This window comes from Phragmites australis, chromosome 20 (genome assembly GCF_958298935.1).
Source record: "Phragmites australis chromosome 20, lpPhrAust1.1, whole genome shotgun sequence".
NCBI lineage: Eukaryota > Viridiplantae > Streptophyta > Magnoliopsida > Poales > Poaceae > Phragmites > Phragmites australis.
Window position 1 is genome coordinate 14,605,846 of NC_084940.1, and position 19,339 is coordinate 14,625,184.

Below are 19,339 nucleotides of genomic sequence, written 5' to 3' on the forward strand. Positions count from 1 at the left end.
TTCTATAATAAAAATAATGTTCCCTGAGTGCACTTGATTTGGGAGGCTTATTATCAGCGAGGTGAGGTCCCCCACTTGAAGCTTAATAAAGGATCCTTCTGGTGGAAGGATATCCTCAAATCGGTAGACCCTTTCAGGGGTATTGCTTCTTGTAAGGTGGGCATGGGAGACTCAGTCTTACTCTGAAATGACGTTTGGAACTCTTCCTTCATCAGAGAACAACTCCCATGCCTTTTTTCCTATGCTAGGAATGAGAACATCTCGATTATTTCCTTCAAGCAAGACATGTCCATTCACAACCACTTTCATACACCTCTATCAGAGCAAGCATTACAAGAGTTTGCAGTTTTGACTGACAAAATGATCCATATTCAGAACGAACAGCACCAAGCTGATGAGTGGCGTTACATATGGGGTTCAAATCTCTACAAAGCAAAATTTATTTACAATCCTACTTTCAAGGAGATTCAGCCACCGGCTCCTTTCCTTTAGATCTTGAAGTCTAAATGTAGCAACAAGTTGAGAGTGTTTTGCTGGCCCCTGCTGATGGACACTCAACACTAGAAACCTTTTAAAAAGAAAAAGATTTAAGGTTGAGGGAGATGACTACAGTTGTGTGCTTTGCAACAATGGGACTGAAGAAACTGCCTTCCACTTGTTCTTTGACTGCTCCTTCGCTTCCATATGCTAGAGGGCTATCAACATCACCTGGAATCTCAACCTCCAATTTTTTCTTATGCTGAAAAAGGCCAAACAGGATTGCTGTTATCCCTTCTTCATGGAAATTTTCATCATTGCGACTTGGAACATTTGGAAACAAAGGAATGAGTTAATCTTCAGGAAGGTCCCCCTTCCTTCAATGGCTGGAAAGATAGCTTAGTTCAAGATTTTTTTTTTGCAATCAAACCAGATGTCTTTAGACCTTAGGCTGCTAGTTTCCTCCTAGCTCTCTTATTTCTCTTAGAGCCTTCCCCTTCCCTTGCTCCTTTGTTCAGTGTTCTCCCTCCCTCTCTCTTTTTCCTATTTTTTTGGTTTCCGTTTTTGTGTTGTCTTTAGCCTTTCGGCTTCTTATTAATATATCTACCATAATAGGGGTTTTCCCTACTATTTCCCCTCAAAATATCTTGGCCACCTGTTGCGATTGCCCAGGTGGAGAGCTCTCAAGAATAAATAATCAAATATGTTGGATACATGCACACTTTTAGGTTTAATTTAATTCCTAGATAAATCATGAACAACAACTGATATGCCATTATTATTATGCAGCAATAGTATAACATAGACATGCGTATAACAGGACTACACATATCAAATATACTCCACAACAGAAACGACAGAGTACTGATCAACATGATTAAAAGGAGAGTAATCATAATGAACATATCTATTAGTAGTGAGAGATGTTGAAGCTCCCGTGATGACGATGCAGAAGATGACACCGAACAGGAAGCAAATCGCATGAACAGTTGATGGCAACGAGGAAGCAGATCACAAGCAGTCGCACAGAGTACTTCTCAAAAACCTTATTTGCACTCTCTTGGTGTAGGATCTCAAGGATGATATATTCCAGAGACATGTTCTCTCGATCATCCATGCACATAGACATAATGGGACGGAATAGTCTACCTGTGGCAGTGCAGCAAAGAGAGAGGCAAAACCCTAACATGTTGTATTCTATTGTGGTGGCGGCGGCAACGACTGACAAATATATATAGAGAGAGAGAACCAATCCGCACATACGATCCACGATTGGTATGTACATCGAGCATGTGAGTATATAAGATCATCCAAGTGGTATGTATACTTTTTTAGGTGGTTTGTACATATTTTTTTGAGTATATTACATTGTATGTACAAATATGGAGGTATTATCAAAATCTATTAAAATTGATAGACTTTTTTTCAATTTTTTCATGTAATTCGCATTAGAATATCTTAGAATGAGTGTATAAGTATACTCATAGTGATAAAGGAGTATATCTAGTTTATTTATGTGGTATATCATAGTAGGGAGTATGTACTCCCGAGAGTACCAAATATGCTTCATATATATATATATATATATATATATATATATATATATTATATATATATATATGAAGGCCACACCTGTGCAAGCAACTGGACTCGATTTCAGCGGACTATTCACGCAGGTATCATGCGCCCTTCGCCCTAGCCCCAGCCATAGCACAACCTGGCCCGATGACCGAGCGTGCGCATGTTTCTAGTCCTCTCATCAACGCATGCTAAGTGTGTGAAAGAGATAACTCCTTTTAAGTTAGTTCCCCTCCGTCTCCACTAGTAAGCTGAGACTAAATAACTACAACCTCTTTTCACATGTTAGGCATTTGAGATTTATTTGGAATTACACTAATATAATGGGCCAACTTCATATATTCTAATAATCTCACACCAGATCTCAAAGTCCAACAATGATTTGTCTATTCCCAATGCTATTTGTTATAATAGTATTTTGATGTAGACTAGTTAGGGTTAAACATCCACCTAGAGTATTAAGCTACACTCATTCACAACTTGGATAATTGATTATGCATTGAATTGCAAGTTTTGTGCAAATAAGTTTCACTTAAAGTAATAATGAATATTTGGCTGCCAATAGACTACCCCTCGGGCGGAGCATATAAGTCATACTCCTTAGTCTTTTCATGAGCTTATTAGAGATTACCCAAGTCTCACAGACTATGACCAACAATTAGGACAACATCTTCGCTAATTAAAGCCCTATAGAATAACATCTTCGCTAATTAAAGCTAACAGAACACATTAAGGCAATAATCAATCTACCTTAATAGATTTTGAGAGAATTGCATCTTCTTTACTCGAGTGAGTTGTGCAGTACTCTCCTTCAGTTAACCAATAGCTTATTCTTCCTAGGTCCTAATTCACGAGATTTCGATCATATAGGTTGGGTTACCACTATGGTGTAACCCACATGGGTCTCGTACCATCTCCTTCGATGTATTATTTATCACATTCCGTGATAGTTCCTTTGCAAATTGATTTGCTAGATTATTAGGCTCTATTTGACACTTTCTTTTTTCTTAGGAGCTTTTCTGAGAAGCTGACTTCCCTAAGAAGCTAGCTATCCTGAGAATATGCTAGCGGAAGAAGTAGGCCGTTTGGCAATCTTGCTTTTTATATGGTTGATTGTTTTGAGTGTGAAAAGACTAGAATGCCACTGTGAACTATGATGACTTATTTGTTGCTTGATATTGCTTCTCCATGTGTAGCCACTTAAGATCATATGATCCCATGTATCCTCATCCACTCATACGTCTGTGGATACAAATGTTAGACCAATCAATTAATGTGGAAAGATTGCAATTCTGGCTACACACTCCTACAAACAAAAATATGTAGAGAAGTGAAAGAAATGGGCACAATTGTGATGTCACAATTAAAGCAAATGCATTGCTACATGTTTGAGCTGACCACACTTTCGAATTGGGTATGGAATGCTAAAAGAATGATGTGTTAAATCAGGAGTTGGAATCTTTGGGCATCTTCCTATCAAGCACAACTAAGTTGAAACAACTCATATAACATTTCTGATAGCAAGGCCAATCCTGACCTTATGGTGGCCTAAGGCAAGGCAAAAGTGGAGGCCTTAGGTAACTATAACAATACTTTTACTGCAATTGTAAAGCTAATCTTTAGCAAGTCAAGAACACGAACTAGTATTCACTGTTAGTTCAGCTGCTCAAAACAATAGTAGTACGTACGAGGAGGAAACTATAAAATGCTACTAGGATAAAAACACTTCAAGAGAAGTAGAGCAGAATTCTCACTAAGATGATTCTTATTCTCTCCGTCCATAATTGCCAAAAGAACTATTATCGTCACTAGATCTAAAAAGTTTATGAAAAAAGAAAATCACTTGGTCAACATGTCACCTTTTTATGATTCTACCATCTATCTAACCGATTCATTTTTTCTTTTCTACTTTTCCAGATAAATACTTTTTTATCACATGTTACCACACTATAGTAAAAGAGTTGGTACCACTAAAAAAACAAAATCATCTGTGTTCGTAGACATTGAAATTGCAACCCATACTTTTAAACCTCTCTCAACCAGTCAATTCTAATTGAAATATTTAAACATTAGAACGAAAAGAAATCAAAGTTATAAGGTTTGGATCTAACTAAACTCACCTCCTCCGTTAATAGTGTAAGGGGTGATCACCAGCATGTGGCGGTCGATGGGATTCTTTTTTGGGAAGAGAGGAGCGGTTGAGAGGCACGAGATGGAGGAACAAATGAATGTGTGATTATCATGATTTGGCTTGTAGCCTTTGGCTAATTACCATGACTATGGATGAATGCTTTAAGAAGAAATGGACAAATGTCAAGGAAGGAACGGACAGAGATAGAGTTGCTTTGGATCTTCCCTTATTTTACTAATTGCCTGGCTAGTTACTGTTTTGTGCTTGTTCTTGGGCTTCGCGTGATCTGCAGTTGAGCTAACAGGCTGACTGCTGCCCTGTAAACAGCCATACAAATATTCACATTGGATAGTGCCCTGACTTTTGGGGGGCCAGGGCGGTCGCCTGCCTGATAGTCCATCCTCGGAAAGTGGATGGCGAATTGCAAAAGTTTCTTGAATCAGCCTATTAGCTCAAAGTATCAAGCTACATACACAATACAGACATAATTGAACATATTTGACAACAATTAACCAAGCTGCCCTGCTCACATTTCAGGCAACTACTTGAAACTGATTAACATCGCTCTTCAGATATATATCCTTCATTGGATTTTGCAGCCCCCTGAATCTGGCCCTCACCGGACATTCCCATAGGCAGATAGTTCAACAAGATCCATATCCCGTCGCGTCCTTCAGATACAACAAAAAGTTACTTAGTAAGCTGAGTACCCTAATAACTAAATACCTCACTAAAACAAAGCCCGTTTAAGATAGATATTGCTTACCAAAAACCCTACAATATGGACTTCTCTGTATGAGCTCGGACTTGGATACGTCAGTCTTGTTCCCTTTAGATCGATTCACTGTAGCATGCAAGCAGGAATCTCTACATCAGTCATCAGATGCGTGTCGTGACTTGTAAAAACGTTCATCACACTAATCATACTACTTGTCATATTGTTTTTCCAGCAAGATCACACTGGCCAAGTGTTTCATTCACGCACAATTTAATTTAATATGTCAATAGTAAGTGCAAATCGTAAGCATGCTCCTACTCTGATTGGTCCACACCTGAATAAAGAAGCACGCTTACACGAATCACATGCAAACGAGTGGACATAGTAAGGGAAGTTACGTTCTCGTTATCTTGCTATCTTGCTGTAAATTTGCACATTTTTGGATTAACAGAAGGCTGTTCGAATAGTCGAGTAGGGGACTATGTGGTCGTAATCGTGGCAAGGCAGCCGGGGCATCCGACGACCTTGCGGAACACGACATTGCCAAGCGTGTCACGGCGCCACCTCTCTGGGTCGCGCCCGGGCACCCGCTCCGTCTTCTCCCAGCACTGCTGTTTCACCGTGTACGGGAAGCTCCTCTGCGGCGGCGGTGGCCGGAGCTAGCAACGGACCACCTGGAACTGGAGCCAAATCAAAAGGGAGAAAACAGATACTTGCGGCAGCAGTGGCGGTGGAGCACGGGCGGCGGATCTACAATGATTTTTTAGCGGAGGTGGAGCGCAGGAGGGCGTGGGACGACGCGGGTTACTGCGTAACAAGCCAACAACAAAGGAGATATTGGCCCTGCTTTTTCCGCTTATCAGCGGAAATTATAAGCTGATAAGCTGAAACAAATTTCAAACTTGTTGTTGGCTTATGATTTTTTTATAAGTTAGTATCTGGTGAAATAAATTAAAATTTGATAAGCTGACTGAGATAAGCTTTTTTGAAAAACAAGTATGCTAAGAGCCTAAAAATTAAGTCCATAAACTAACTGCTTTTCTCAAAAGCCATATGCAACTTTTTAGAAAAAACTCATAAATTTCAGCTGTGCCAAACATGACCATTACATTAGTGATAATATATTATTAATATTCTATTAGTAACGGGTCTTATGAGAACCCATCACTACTGTGACAGCAAGTTAAGACCGGACTTATAACTGTCACTAATAATAGATCATTAGTGATGGGTGAGGAAATAATACGTTACTAATGATAGCAGTGACAGGTTATAGAGAGACTATTCATTAGTGACAGGTGATAATAACACCCCCACTAATATCAAAATCATTAGTGATGGGCCATCAATCCACCCATCACTAATGTGAATATGGAAAGAGGTGGGTGCTACGAACCCGAACTTTCTATCCAATTGGACAAAGAGCTAGCTCACGTCCGCGCCAGCCTTATCTCTTGTGCGGTTCAATCTTGTATCCCCCACCCACCTTATCTCCTCCTCCTCTCTCTCTCTCTCTCTATCTTGATCTCCTCACTCATTGGTCCATGGAGGCCATGGCCAAGCGTGCGAGGTAGCGGTGGCCAGGCATGCGTAGTGGTGGTGGCCAGGCATCCACGGAGGTAGTGGACAAGCGGGCATGGCGGCAATGACCATGCATGCGTGACGACGGTGGCCAAGCATGCACGGGTGAGAGCGACAGCGGTGACACAGTTCAACGGCGCTGACGGCGAGCCAATTCAGCCCAACTGAGGTTGATAGGGAGGTCGGGACTCGCGCGGTGTTAAGGGGAAGTGCGGCAGTGTCAGGCTCTCGATGAGGGGGCGGTGCGAGCTCTCACGGCGGTGGTGCCGATCGGATCCGGCGACCATAGTTTAGATCCGTTCTAGACCGGTGTGGATCGGCGGCCAAGGGTCGTGGGTCGGTGCGGTGCTTCGACCGATGGTGGAGGGACGCCAGAGGCGGCGTGATGCATAGGTCAAGGTGACGCGATGGCTGGGCAAAGGAGCAACTGAGGCAGCACAGGGCAGGGTGACAGAACAACACGACGATGATGGCGGCAAAGAAGTTTTGAGTTTTGGTTGAATATGTGAAATGCGTGTGTGATCGATTTATACAGGTTGAATTTGTGTATGCGTGTATGAATGTTCTTCTCCTCTGTTATGTTCATACATTTGTGGTTGCTGTGTTCTTGGGGATGAGTTGTAATGTGAAGAGAGGTGTGTTGAGTAGATGGAGAAAGAAGGATGGCAATGAGCTGTTCTTTGAGGATGCGTGCCCATTGACTGAGAACCTGGAGCAATAGTTGGATGACGAGTGGATTTCTTTATTTATTTTTTTAAAATGTATATTAGTGACGTATTCTGAGTGACAGGTGTAACACCTGTCACTAATGAGGGTTATCATCTATGATTAATGAGCTTTTTTGACGTAGTGTAGAGGGACAGTGGAGATGTAACGCTGGATGCGGGAGCAAGCACGCCAGGGGGACGGATGAGGAGGAAGGGCAGCGACAACATGATTCCCACAAGGGAAGTGCTAAAACCCTAATTGCTGCCGCCCGCAAGGGAGGAGGGAGTCGGTTGAGCGGATGAGAAAGGAGGACACGAGGGAGGGTATATCATTGGCATTTGTGGGTAAATAATCTCTAACTAGGAGTATTCTCAATTTTTTCCTCTGCTTGGGAGAATCTGGTGGGAGGCCGCTTTCTGCTTATTTGGAGAACGATGTGCATTCTTGAGAAGCACTGCCTATGGAAGCAGTGAAGAAGCGGACTGTTTGGGATCAGAAGCACTTTTTTATGGAAGAAGTTTGCTTAAAAGCTGCGCCAAACTAGATCAAAACTATCCCTTCACTTCAGAGTTTCTCAGTTTTTTGGGAGATTTTAATTATCTCTTTACATATCTTGAATTTCATATTATCCTTAGAACGGTTAGGTGATGGCTGACCATGCAATGAGTGTACCAGCTGGGAGATGAATCTGGGCGGCAGGGAGAGGGGTGACGGACCAGCTTCTACGAGGGCCCAGCCACGCACATCAAGAGCTCGGCCACAGCCTGTCGAGGCAAGCCGCCATCGCCGCCAGCTCTGAGTTGGGGAGGACAGCGTCGTCCGACGATTCTAGTGGAACGAGCAGGTCACGAGTATTCGCTTGCGGCCGGTTCGATTCGGATGGACGGACCACTTCGCCCGGTGACGCAAACCAAACACGCTGTAAGAAATGCAGGTGGTGCTGATCAAGTGATCATCCCAGGAGACAAGACCCCTGTATCCTGGTGCGTAATATTTTCCTCTCCATCTCAGATTGCAGCCAGTTAATCAGTAGCTTTGTCCTATGTCCTATCTGGGGCTGTGATATATTATTGTCTTGTAGCTGCTTAGGTCTTGGTTAGAGCTGTGATGAATACATGCAGTGGTACATAAAGGACAATTAAGGACTGCTAATAGGCTTTGGTAGGCTCCATCTTTTCTGCTCAAGAAACTACATATTCCACTAAGCAAGTTCTAGTAATATGCGTAGGCACTTGACTAATAATTGCTTTGGGGAAGTTTTCCTGACAGCCAAGTAGTTAACAGTTTCTTTCTGGACTTCCTGTTCATTCTTTGACACTATGCAGCCTACTGCTTTATGTTGGCTGTACAAAACTTATGTGGCTTTTATCTCTTGGGGTAATGTTTATACCCATAGTTGTTTGTAGGAAAATAGTGGCATTACCAGCATAAAGAAAGAGCTACTGATGACCTTTTATCCGGACTAACTGTTCTACGTGACTGCAGTTGTTATGACCACTACTGAAAATTATGTAATTATCATAGCCACAAAGAAAATATGTACCTGTAGAATATTCCAGTTCACTCAAGAAGAATTTGAATCAACTATGATTCATTTCACTGAACCATTCTAAGTAGATCACTAGCTTAGAATACATAATATGCACAAAAATGGTAAAGCTACCATATCCCACTGCTGGATAGCAGGAGGGAAAAAGGGTAGATAACAGAGAAAAAAATGACTAATTTTGAAACAAATGATAGAATGTCTCAGCCTGCCAAGCTTGCCTAGGTTCAACCTGGCATGGCCATGAGAGTGCCTCCTAGTTTCCTAGCTAAGTGTAACCTCTCCATGGATCCTTGAGGAAATCAGTGGAGGAAAACGTCGGCTGTAGTTCAGTCATGCCAGCAGAGGAGCATGACGATGCACCGGCGGATGATGTAGAGCCTGGCCCTATGCTCTTTCAGGGCTCTGCCCACCTTCCCCTTCTGCTTGCTCTGGCTCACAGTCCTCATGGCAACAAGTTAACTTGATGAACTGGTGAACCGTGATCAGAGTAGGACACTTCGATCTCTGATGATTATGGCTGGAGCTTGCTGCTGTGGTGCAGAACTTGGAGGGAGGCTGGGGTTTTATAGAGAGGAGGCAAGCTTGTAGCTCCCCTCCTCCCATGCAACCCTGCTAATATTTATTTTTCCCTTTATCTAATCCCAGCGGACAAATCTCTGAACCTGAATGTAGATTATTGTTCTTGTCGGAGACAAAAAGCTTGATCTTATTGACAGATACGATCGTTTCAGATAACGAACAGCTCATCGTGCTGCTGCTACCCGCGTGTACAAATTTGCAGATTCAGCGGTTCAGCATGGTTGCAATACAAGTTCTTGGCATCTGGCAAGTGCTTCTTGCGGCTGGTATCTTAATTTATCTCCTTCTTGTCTTGCTTTGCTTCTCCATGTAACACTTGGATAGCTCACACCACTGTAAATTGTCTGCTTGATCTCCTTGTAAGAAAAGTTGTGATCTTCTTGCATTTCCCAGATCTTCTTGGAATCGATAGCATTAGCAATGTATAGTACTTTGCTTTATCCTCTTTTCGGTAGATTGTGCCAGTTAGGACTTGGAAAACGTTCTTAGAGATCTAATATTTGAGTATCTTAGAGATTTCCTCATGTCGTCTCGATCCGTTCGGAAGCTGCTATGAAAGATGGAATGAGTGCCCGGATCACCCGTGCCGCCGGCATATCTTTTGACCGAAAAGTACTTTCGAGTGTCCTTCATTTCGTATGATTAATTAAGAAATAGTCTTCTGTGTGTCTTGGATTGGGGGTGCTTGTCTTGTGGAGTTGTGGACAACTGGACATTGTAGCCTTTTGATGCTGTTTACATAATCTCATTTTCATGTCTAGTGCCTGATTCCCAGTCAAGAACACAGCGTACTTTGTTATATACAGCTTGTCTGCTGCTTGCCACTTGAAGAGTTCTCCATGTGTTGATTTTGTGAGCCACCTAGTTAATTTCTTATCATGAGAATATTTTCTGCAGCATCTATTAAGAGTTTTTTCTCTACCATATGTTTGTATTAAAGTTGATTAGGTTTAGTGCTGACCTTGATTCTATGGATTATGTTTGGTAAATAATGGGCACATGCAACATTGGTTGGCCTTGTGTTGAATCTTCTGTATGAATGCTAGTCAAGCATGTGACATATCATGTCTCAGTGCTGGTCATGTAGCATACAAGCACTGTCTCGTGTTAACCAGCATTCAGGTCATGGTCAATGAGTTGAATCTGAATCTCATGAGCATCTTTAGTTGCTTTCCTTGTTCCTTTTTCCATCATTTGGTATTTAGATTAAGATAATAGTACAAATCAACACATGGTGAGTAAGCTTGCATGTTTCTTGATGGGATAATATGCAAAAGGAAAAAAAAGAGCATATCACCTGTACTCCTGTGATTCTTATTACCTGTACTTCTAGGTATGCGCAATAGTGTTACTCCTTGATTTACCTGTAGCAGTTAAACACATGTAATAATTAATTCTTCCATTATGTTATATCCATGTTGGTTTATAGTGAAGCATTGCGTTCGACTATTAAAGATATGCAAATGGTGTCCTGGACCACGGTGTTCTGGAAAGAGTCAAGTTATCTAGTTGTTATGGGCATAAGATAAGTTGGATTTGATTAGGAGATATGCGCTGAAATTACTGCTCACTGATGGGTACTGCAGCACACGCTAATATAGCTCCGGGTTAGAGATATAAGATCAGACATCTGATTAGATTAGTTAGTCTTAGAGATAAGATTTGTTAGTTTAAATTATTAGGGTCAGCTCCTATATAAAGGAGGTGCATCATCTATTGTAATTAAGCCAAAAGAATTCCGAAAAGATCTTTTGCTCAGATGGTTAGATCAAAGCCTCTTCTCACGCGGGAGAAGCCCGACGATTAAAGAGCGATCTGCCTTTGGCATTAATCAGAGCCTCGAGTCTACGGTAGAAGCTCGGGATTAGAGCGCAATTTGCCCTACCCTACCACGTGCCCTAGTGCTTAGATTAAGCGTTGCTCGATCGATTCATTAGCTTGTTGTGTCTGTAGTGGCCCATTCAAAGCCTCTTCTCGCGCAGGAGAAGCCCAACGATTAGAGAGCGATCTGCCTTTGGCATTAATCAGAGCTTCGAGTCTACGGGAGAAGCTCGGGATTAGAGCACGATCTACCCTATCCTACCACATGCCCTAGTGCTTAGATTAAGCGTTGCTTGATCAATTCATTAGCTTGTTGTGTCTGTAGTGGCCCATTCAAGTTGTTGTAAGCCTAGTTTAGGAGCCTTGATTATGCTATTTCAACGAGTTGAAAGGTTACATATTGGGATTATTTCATGATGATGAAGTTACTTTAGCTTTCTCTTAGATCATTTCCTCAATGTCGCTTAGTGATTGTTGGAATTTGAGGCTCAGCCCAATTGGGCCTTTGTTGTGGCCCAAATTCATTTGGAAAAGTCAAGGTGGTGTGAGAGAGGCATGTGGGATTTAGTCCCATATTGCCTAGCTATGGTGAGGTAGTCCAACTTAAATAGAAGTCCCTTGTGAGGCTTGTAGTTGAGGCACATGTGTGGAGAGGGAGAGGAGGCTTATAGCTATGGTACACATGCACCCGTGTGTTTCACGTTTTTTCATGTGATTAACTTGCGACGTTGCGCGATCGCATTGTGATGAGTTGTGTGTCCAGCTCGGCGGCTCCTTTTTTGCCACGCGTGCGAGAACACCACATCATCAACACCTAGGCTCCCACGTGGGATGAGCACTTTCGCGTGCGATGAGCCTGTCGGTTCCATGTTTGAGAGCTACCAGGGGCGCTTCCTGGATATCTGGTGGTTCAAAATCGTGGGGAATATCTCCGTCGGTTCTATACAACAGGAGACATTGTGAACTACGGTAGATCAACAACACCAGAACCACATTCTCCGGTTTCCACTGCGCTCGCCGATTCCGAATTTTGCCACCCTCTCTCTATCGTGCAACAGATCGAGGGTGAGCTATGTCTCTGAGCTGACACCGATGATCCAAGGCCTGCATGAGGGACTGGAGATCAGGTTTCTAGAAAGTGCACATGCACGACTGCTCTTACGACTACCTCTGCAACATCTACATCGACTTCGTCGTTCATTCGTCTTCCACCTAACGGGATCTGCTGTAAGTTAATTCATGTGCAATGATGATACCTATATTATGTGGTTTGTCTATCTATCTAACATTTGTTTGTGTTGCTAGTAGATCTATTATTATATATTTTCGTACTTTAGGAATCAAATTAATCTTATGCCCTGTTAATTTTACAACAGTGACAACCCAATGTTGGTTGTTTATCATGTAATAGGAGGAATATTCAATGGCAAGAATTGAAGAGATCTTATAAGGGAAAATTTCAAGTGTAGAATATGGCATATCCATATTTGCCATTTCAAGTGTAGAATATTTGAGATCCTTGGTTGGGCTCTACGCATGAGGTGGTTGTGGTTTCAAAGGACGGATCCGGATCATCCTTGGCATGGCCTGCAACTTTCTTTCCATGCTAACACGCTAGCCATGTTCCCCATTTCGATAACAACTCAGATTGGAAATGGTGAAAAACTTTATTCTGGACTAACCAGTGGATCCATGGCCAGTCTTTACTTGAGCTTGCTCTTGCATTGGTTGTAGCTGTTCCTAAAAGAGTTTTGGACCGGCGAACTGTGGCATAGGCCATGCTTGACCACACTTGGATCAGGGATATTCATGGTGCACTTTTGGTAGAAGTCAGAATGGATTATTTGCATCTTTGGGATATATTGGAGGAGGTGGTGCTGAACCCCAATACGGAAGATGTCCACTTCTGGAAGCACACCTCATCTGGTCAATTTTCTTCTAGACTGGCATATAGGGTTTACTTTACTGGTGCCGTATCTTTCGAACCTTGGAAGCGGCTGTGACGTTCGTGAGCACCATTACAGTGAAAATTTGTTCTACGACTGGCTATTCGCAATCGTTGTTGGACATAAGATCGATTGGCACGTTGAGGGTTATCTCATCCAGACCGGTGTCCCCTTTGTGATCAAGAAGGTGAAACAACCCAGCACATCTTGACGGATTATGTTCTAGCGAGGAAAGTTTGGTTTGAACTTTTCTCCCTTGTGAACCTGCAGCACCTTGCACCATCCAGTGTGCATACCATTTTCTCAGAATAGTGGCGTTAGACACATTGTTAAGTAGAGAAAGGCTGTAGGAAAGGATTCGGTTTTCTTGTCATCCTTGGGGCTTGGTGGCTGTGGAAACACTGCAATGATTGTGTTTTCAATGGGAAAACCCCTCGGTTGGATGTTGTCATTTGTGAAATTAAAGAAGAAATTCCACTCTGGTGTGCTACAGGTGCCAAAGGTTCAGCCGAGCTTTGGCATAACTAGAGTGTAGGTGTCCGTTTGTGTGTGAGGATCCTTGTAAGGGACCGTTTTTTTCCTTTATCTAATACAAAGATACGTAGCTCTCTTGCATGTTCGAGAAAAAAATTAGCATTTTATGGTACCTGACCGACAAATGTATGCACAAGTATTCCTTATTTTTTGTGTTAATATGGATGGTGCATATCTGAATTTTTAACTATTTGTTATCTCCTCACCATTCCTCTACCTGTATTTTTTTTCCTACTCAGAACACACACACACACCCTATCTCTGCCTAGTGTGGGAAAATTCTAATGTATTCATCAGGTGCTTCCAAGTATGGATCTGATTAGAGTTGTTGTAGCCAGTGTGAACAATGCACATGACATATCTGCAGGTAAGGAGCAAAAACAAATCCCTTATCCAGTCCATTATCTGGTTGTTTTCACATTTTCCAACTTACTACAGCCTGTCAGTACCCATTTAGCAGCGTTAAGAGCTAATTGCATCCCCTTTTTTTTAGATGGAGCTAATTGCATCCCTGAGCAACCCCAGATTGCAGTTTTTCATGTAACCTTGACTACTTGAGGACCATGAACAGCCATTCTTGGTTCCATTAAACAATCAATGAATCAATCCATGCTTGCCTTTCTTGCTTGCAGGCAGGCATGTATGGCCACTTGATCCTGTCCGTGGCGCGGCGCATGGTCCTCAATTATGGAGCACTGCTCCTCAGCACCCATCAAGGGTCCATCTATGCACATTGCTAAGTAAGTAGCCATTCTGCACCTAAACCCTTATAGTAAGCAATAGAATAGTGAGGAGCATGCATTTGGACTCAGAAGTGTCCCCTCTAAGGCACAAAAGTGTTGATTGCATGTGGGGTGGTGGCCTGGTGGGTGTGTGAGGTGGTCTTGAGATCCTGGCCTTCTCTATATAAACAAGGGATGCATCCATCACTGCTCTGCATCTCCTCCCCATCATCAGCATCTTCATCTGAAGCTATCTGAAGGAGAGGACCGCACAGCACTCAGCAACTGAACCTTTGCATTGCTCAGGCCCAGCTTGTTGGGAGCCATGGAGCAGGGGAAGAAGCAGCAGATGGGGAAGCTTCAGAGGGTGCTGAGGGAGCAGAAGGCCAGGCTCTACATCATCCGGCGATGCGTCGTCATGCTCCTCTGCTGGAGTGACTGATCTGAAGGCACAATCTGTTGTGTTTTTTTTCCCTTTCTTTTTCATCTTTTTTCACCTTGCCATTTTGGTGAGGGGATCTCATGATCAGCTTGACATGCCATGTCACCACTGTGATCTTTCCCTATGAAGGCTCTGCGTTTTCTTGCCTCTTGTGAGAGGAGAGGCAAGGGTAACTTGCTGTTGTAAAGATGGAGAGTGCTAGATGTTAATACCGACTAACAGTTTTTTCCCTTCTCAAATTTGATCTGTCTGGCCTTTTAAACTTTGGAATACCTAAGCTGAGAAAATGATATTTCAGAGTTTTTATGTCCATTTGGAAATATTATGTGCATCCTGTGTATGCTACTTTTTGTGTGGTAAGCAACCCTTGGTTTATTGAAAGGAGTGCATGCATGTAAGGTTGCTTCAGATTAACTTAAATGCCGGCTTGTAACAACCAAGGTTAACTGGGATATTATATACTGTCGGTGGGCCAATAACAGTGTTACACAGTGCTGCAGAGCTTCTCTTGCAAAGGACCACTGTTGCGGCTATTGTTTACTGGCTGTACAAGTACGAATAAATATTATATACATCTTCGGATTAATGAAAAAAAATGTTCTTTTGGTATTTCTGCAGTTAAAATATTTGAATTGTGTCCATCGATATTTTTTAAATATTTATATTGAATATGTCAAAATGATATGAGCATTTGGAAAGGTAATATCATAATATTGCTATGTTTTACAAAGTTTAAGAGTATTTAGATTAATGGTTGGGTATCAAGGGAAAAACATTAGTGTTTGTTCTGGGGTTTGGCGAGACAACCGTACAAGTTCATGTTAAGGGCTAGGGTGCAATTTTCTCTTTCATTTTCAATATTTCAGACGGGTCTTTGCTGGAAATATGCGGATTCCTTGGCTACTTGGAAACTAGCAAGGTCAACAGCCCATAGGAAGCCACTACTTTGCCATTTCATTGTGAATTTGAGTTTTCCTACGTATATATAAGCCGGCCTTTAAGGGTCTATTTGATAGAGTTTTCTTTGATTCAAATTCTTTATAGAGAGTAATTCTCTGAGGAAAATAATTCTGTAGCTGAAAGTGATTCTCTTGTGATTCTCTATAATAAACTATATGGAGGAAATGGTTATATGCAGGAAGTGAATTAGGGGAAGCTGTTTTTTCAACTCTTCAACTTCTAGTTTATTTCAGGGAATCACTCTCACAAATTCTATATAGGAAGCTAAAAGCTAAAAGTTGCTGTTTGGCAGAGCTCTCCTTGATTCCAGTCGAAAAACTGCTCTGAAAACTCTACCAAATATACCTAATTCTGTAGCAAACAGTGCAAACTAAGCTGCTTGAGGCTCACTACTTCTAATCCCCTTTCATTATTGGCTAGAAGCCTCAAATGCACGGAAAATACCTTGAAACTTTTGCTCCAACAGCCGGGGACATTTTTTTTTTTTTTTTACTTTTGTTACTGAAGTGTTCTTGAAGGTTTGACTCCTAGAAAAATATTACTCTGACCCATCATTGTACCGAAGGGGGTTGGCTGCCTCTTCCTGAGCTCTTATGGCCATGGAAAAAATTTCTTTGAGTTCACCTTGTTGGTAGAAAAATCACATCAAAATCTATGTACCGAAAACCTGTGTTAGCAATTTGTACAGCCACGGCGCTCCAATACGGATACGTTTTAGGTTTTCATATTATCCGTTCGTTGCATGTTCTAGGCAATGTCCAATTTGAATCATTATTTCAAAACTCAAGATATGCATACAGAAGAAATTCTGATGCAAAATCTACTTTAAAATTGATTTATTAACTTAATACTTTTGCAAATATAGCCGAGCATATTACCCCGCTATATCACCTCTATCCACTAAAAAAAATACTTTGCCACTGTGCTCCACTACACGCCATTTAAAATGCGGAGCATTCGCTTTTTTGCCACTCTGAGAAAGTGACAATCACTTATTTGTCACCCTGTCCTATATGCATAAACTCAAGACGGTCCGTATGTCATCCTCAGCAGTAATTATTATTTTATTGGAGTGGCAACCGAGCAATTATCTCTTAAAATACATACCGCTATCAAATTGATGATTGTTATTATAATATGAGTTGCCATTGAGATCTGTAATGGGAATAGTATGGGTTTCTGTGGAGTGAACCCAGGGACGCAACATATTGATGGAGCTAAGATCCTATGTTTGATACCTTTTACACCTTATATTAAATGGAAATAATACTATATTGAATTGTGTTCTAATGGGCATATATTCTCAACTACAATGTGATGGGAGAGCAAACAATTACCGATAATATAAGTGCATACACATTAATACATGTCGTATTCTGTAATTTTTTAAAGAAAACTAAGAATCACCATGGCTACAATTTTATAGGAATGAGATTGACGACTAGAGAGGTTAATAGGCACCTCAACTTGCAATCCATGTGTCTTAGCACTCGAAAGATCATAACTTGCAAAGAAGAAAAAAAGATGAACACTGAACATCGAAACTCTCTAAGTTGATTATTTAGAAGTAAGAGAATTCAAGACCCCATCATATAAGCGTGTGTATGCGAATTTTATACCTCTAGTAATAAGAAGAATGGCCTCACAAGGTGCTGAAATTTCAGCAAAAAAACAAAAATCAAAACCCAAAACTGAAAAACTTACAAACTTACAAAGGAACCAATAGAGTGAAACTAGAAGAAGGGGAATTCAACCATATGTAAAAACATAAACTTCATTACTCAAAGAGGTTTACCCTTTAGACGGATTACAAAGATTTATCTCTCAAAACTCTCACTTATTATATAGACTAAGACTCTCACCTATTACATAGACTAAGCACACATCATTCTCTTCTCTAAAACACTAACTTTAAGCTCTCAAATGGGTGACACAAGAGGGCTCAAGTCGCCGGCTTAAACTCTCTCATAGCCCTACCCCTCTATTTATAGGTCTAGAAAATTTGACCACTAAGTTTACTAGCTTTTTCCCAAAATACTCATATCTTGTAATATACACCTACCTATCACCGAGGTTATTTTGGTCTATTTTCTTCTCTATTCATCGGACAGCTACGACGCCTTCACAACTTAGCTTCGCCTCGATGCAAGCTTCGCGATGGTGCCACGTACTCCTCCAGTTTTCCCACAGTTTTGAGGCCAAACCGTGAAACCGTCTGCACGCTTCTCAAAACGTGACTCATCGCCTTGCTTACACCTTAAGCAAGCTCTTCGATGTTGACGCGTGTATTCCGTCATGCGATCTTGATTACCGACAAGTCTCTTCCGCTTCTGATCCCTCGAGCCGCCTTGTCATTTGCATCGGTATCCCGTCGTTTGACTTTGTCAACACGCCATCTTTATCCGCTTTCCACGCTTTGCTTGACCTCCGCATGTTCAGCTAGAATCACCCTTGACTGCACCCGGTCTGCTTGATCGTCCGGCACCAAGCATTCTGCTTGGCTGTGATCTTCCTGCTATCGACCGCCAAATTGCATCTATCACCTGCGCACACCATGAGACAAGCAAACATGTATCTCCAACTCCAATTCCAGTTAGTCCATAATCAATATGCTCAAATGAAATCTCAAATTAATTCAAATCACATCAAAGCTCATGCAAAACTGAAGATCATCAAACCAAATAAATAGCAATGTCAATCACTCATCATAAGTAAATTAAGGTACATTTCAACTTTGTTTCTCAAACTTGCATTAGACCATAATAGTTGCAGTGCATTTCAAACTTTATGGGCAGTTTGATAAAGTTGAACACTCCAACTGCTCTTGCCTCTGAACTTTGTCAACTTGATCCTCCCAGTTTATGAGGTTCTGAAAACCGCAATCCTTTGCGACAGTACTCAGCAGCAGGTTCATGAAAAACACTTCTGACTTGAGAGTCGAGACAATGGATGATCGTAAGTCCACTTGATTCCTGGTTGACATTGCGTTCTCCCAATTGTAAAAACAAGTTTCAGTGACAAGACACCGTTTGACAACGCTCAAACGGTCAGTCTGAAAACATTGTATCCACTGTTCAGTGCTTCCTTAATCACCTTTGGTTTACAGGCCAAACCAAGCTGTTACCAAGGCAGCCAAAACTAAGAAACCAACACCATGAGTTCAGTGCTTCCTGTCATCTCCATGTCCCAATTGTCGCCTTGCAGTGCACCAGAATGCATGCATGAATGTATGTGGTCCATGCATGCACTGAGCATTGAAGAAGAAGAAGAAGAATATGTCATTGTGTGTAGCAGTAGCATCTGCAGCGGGTATGGCACCTTGAATGCTCCGGTGTCTTCTTCATTCCTGAGTTCTGTCACATCTCTGGGTCTTACAGACAGCAATGGCGCCGCTGCACTGTTCACTATGATACAGTCTTTCCTGAATGCAAGATACTCTTACTGTTGCTTCATTTTTTTGTCTTGTTTGGTCACAACAATGTATTTTACTTTACTACACTCTGGTGTATAATTTTGACAGTAAATTTCAGCATGTTCATGGAAGAGGCAAAATTCCTTACGACCACTGAATATAAGATCATTCAGCTGTACCC

General features: G+C 41.7%; 2 pseudogenes; one reads left to right on the top strand and one right to left on the bottom strand.

Moving 5' to 3' along the window:
• Positions 1-4,769: 4,769 nt before the first annotated feature.
• On the bottom strand, positions 4,770-9,188 carry LOC133901489 (uncharacterized; annotated as a pseudogene).
• Positions 7,762-15,025, top strand: LOC133902477 (small polypeptide ROTUNDIFOLIA LIKE 1-like; annotated as a pseudogene).
• Positions 15,026-19,339: the final 4,314 nt, after the last annotated feature.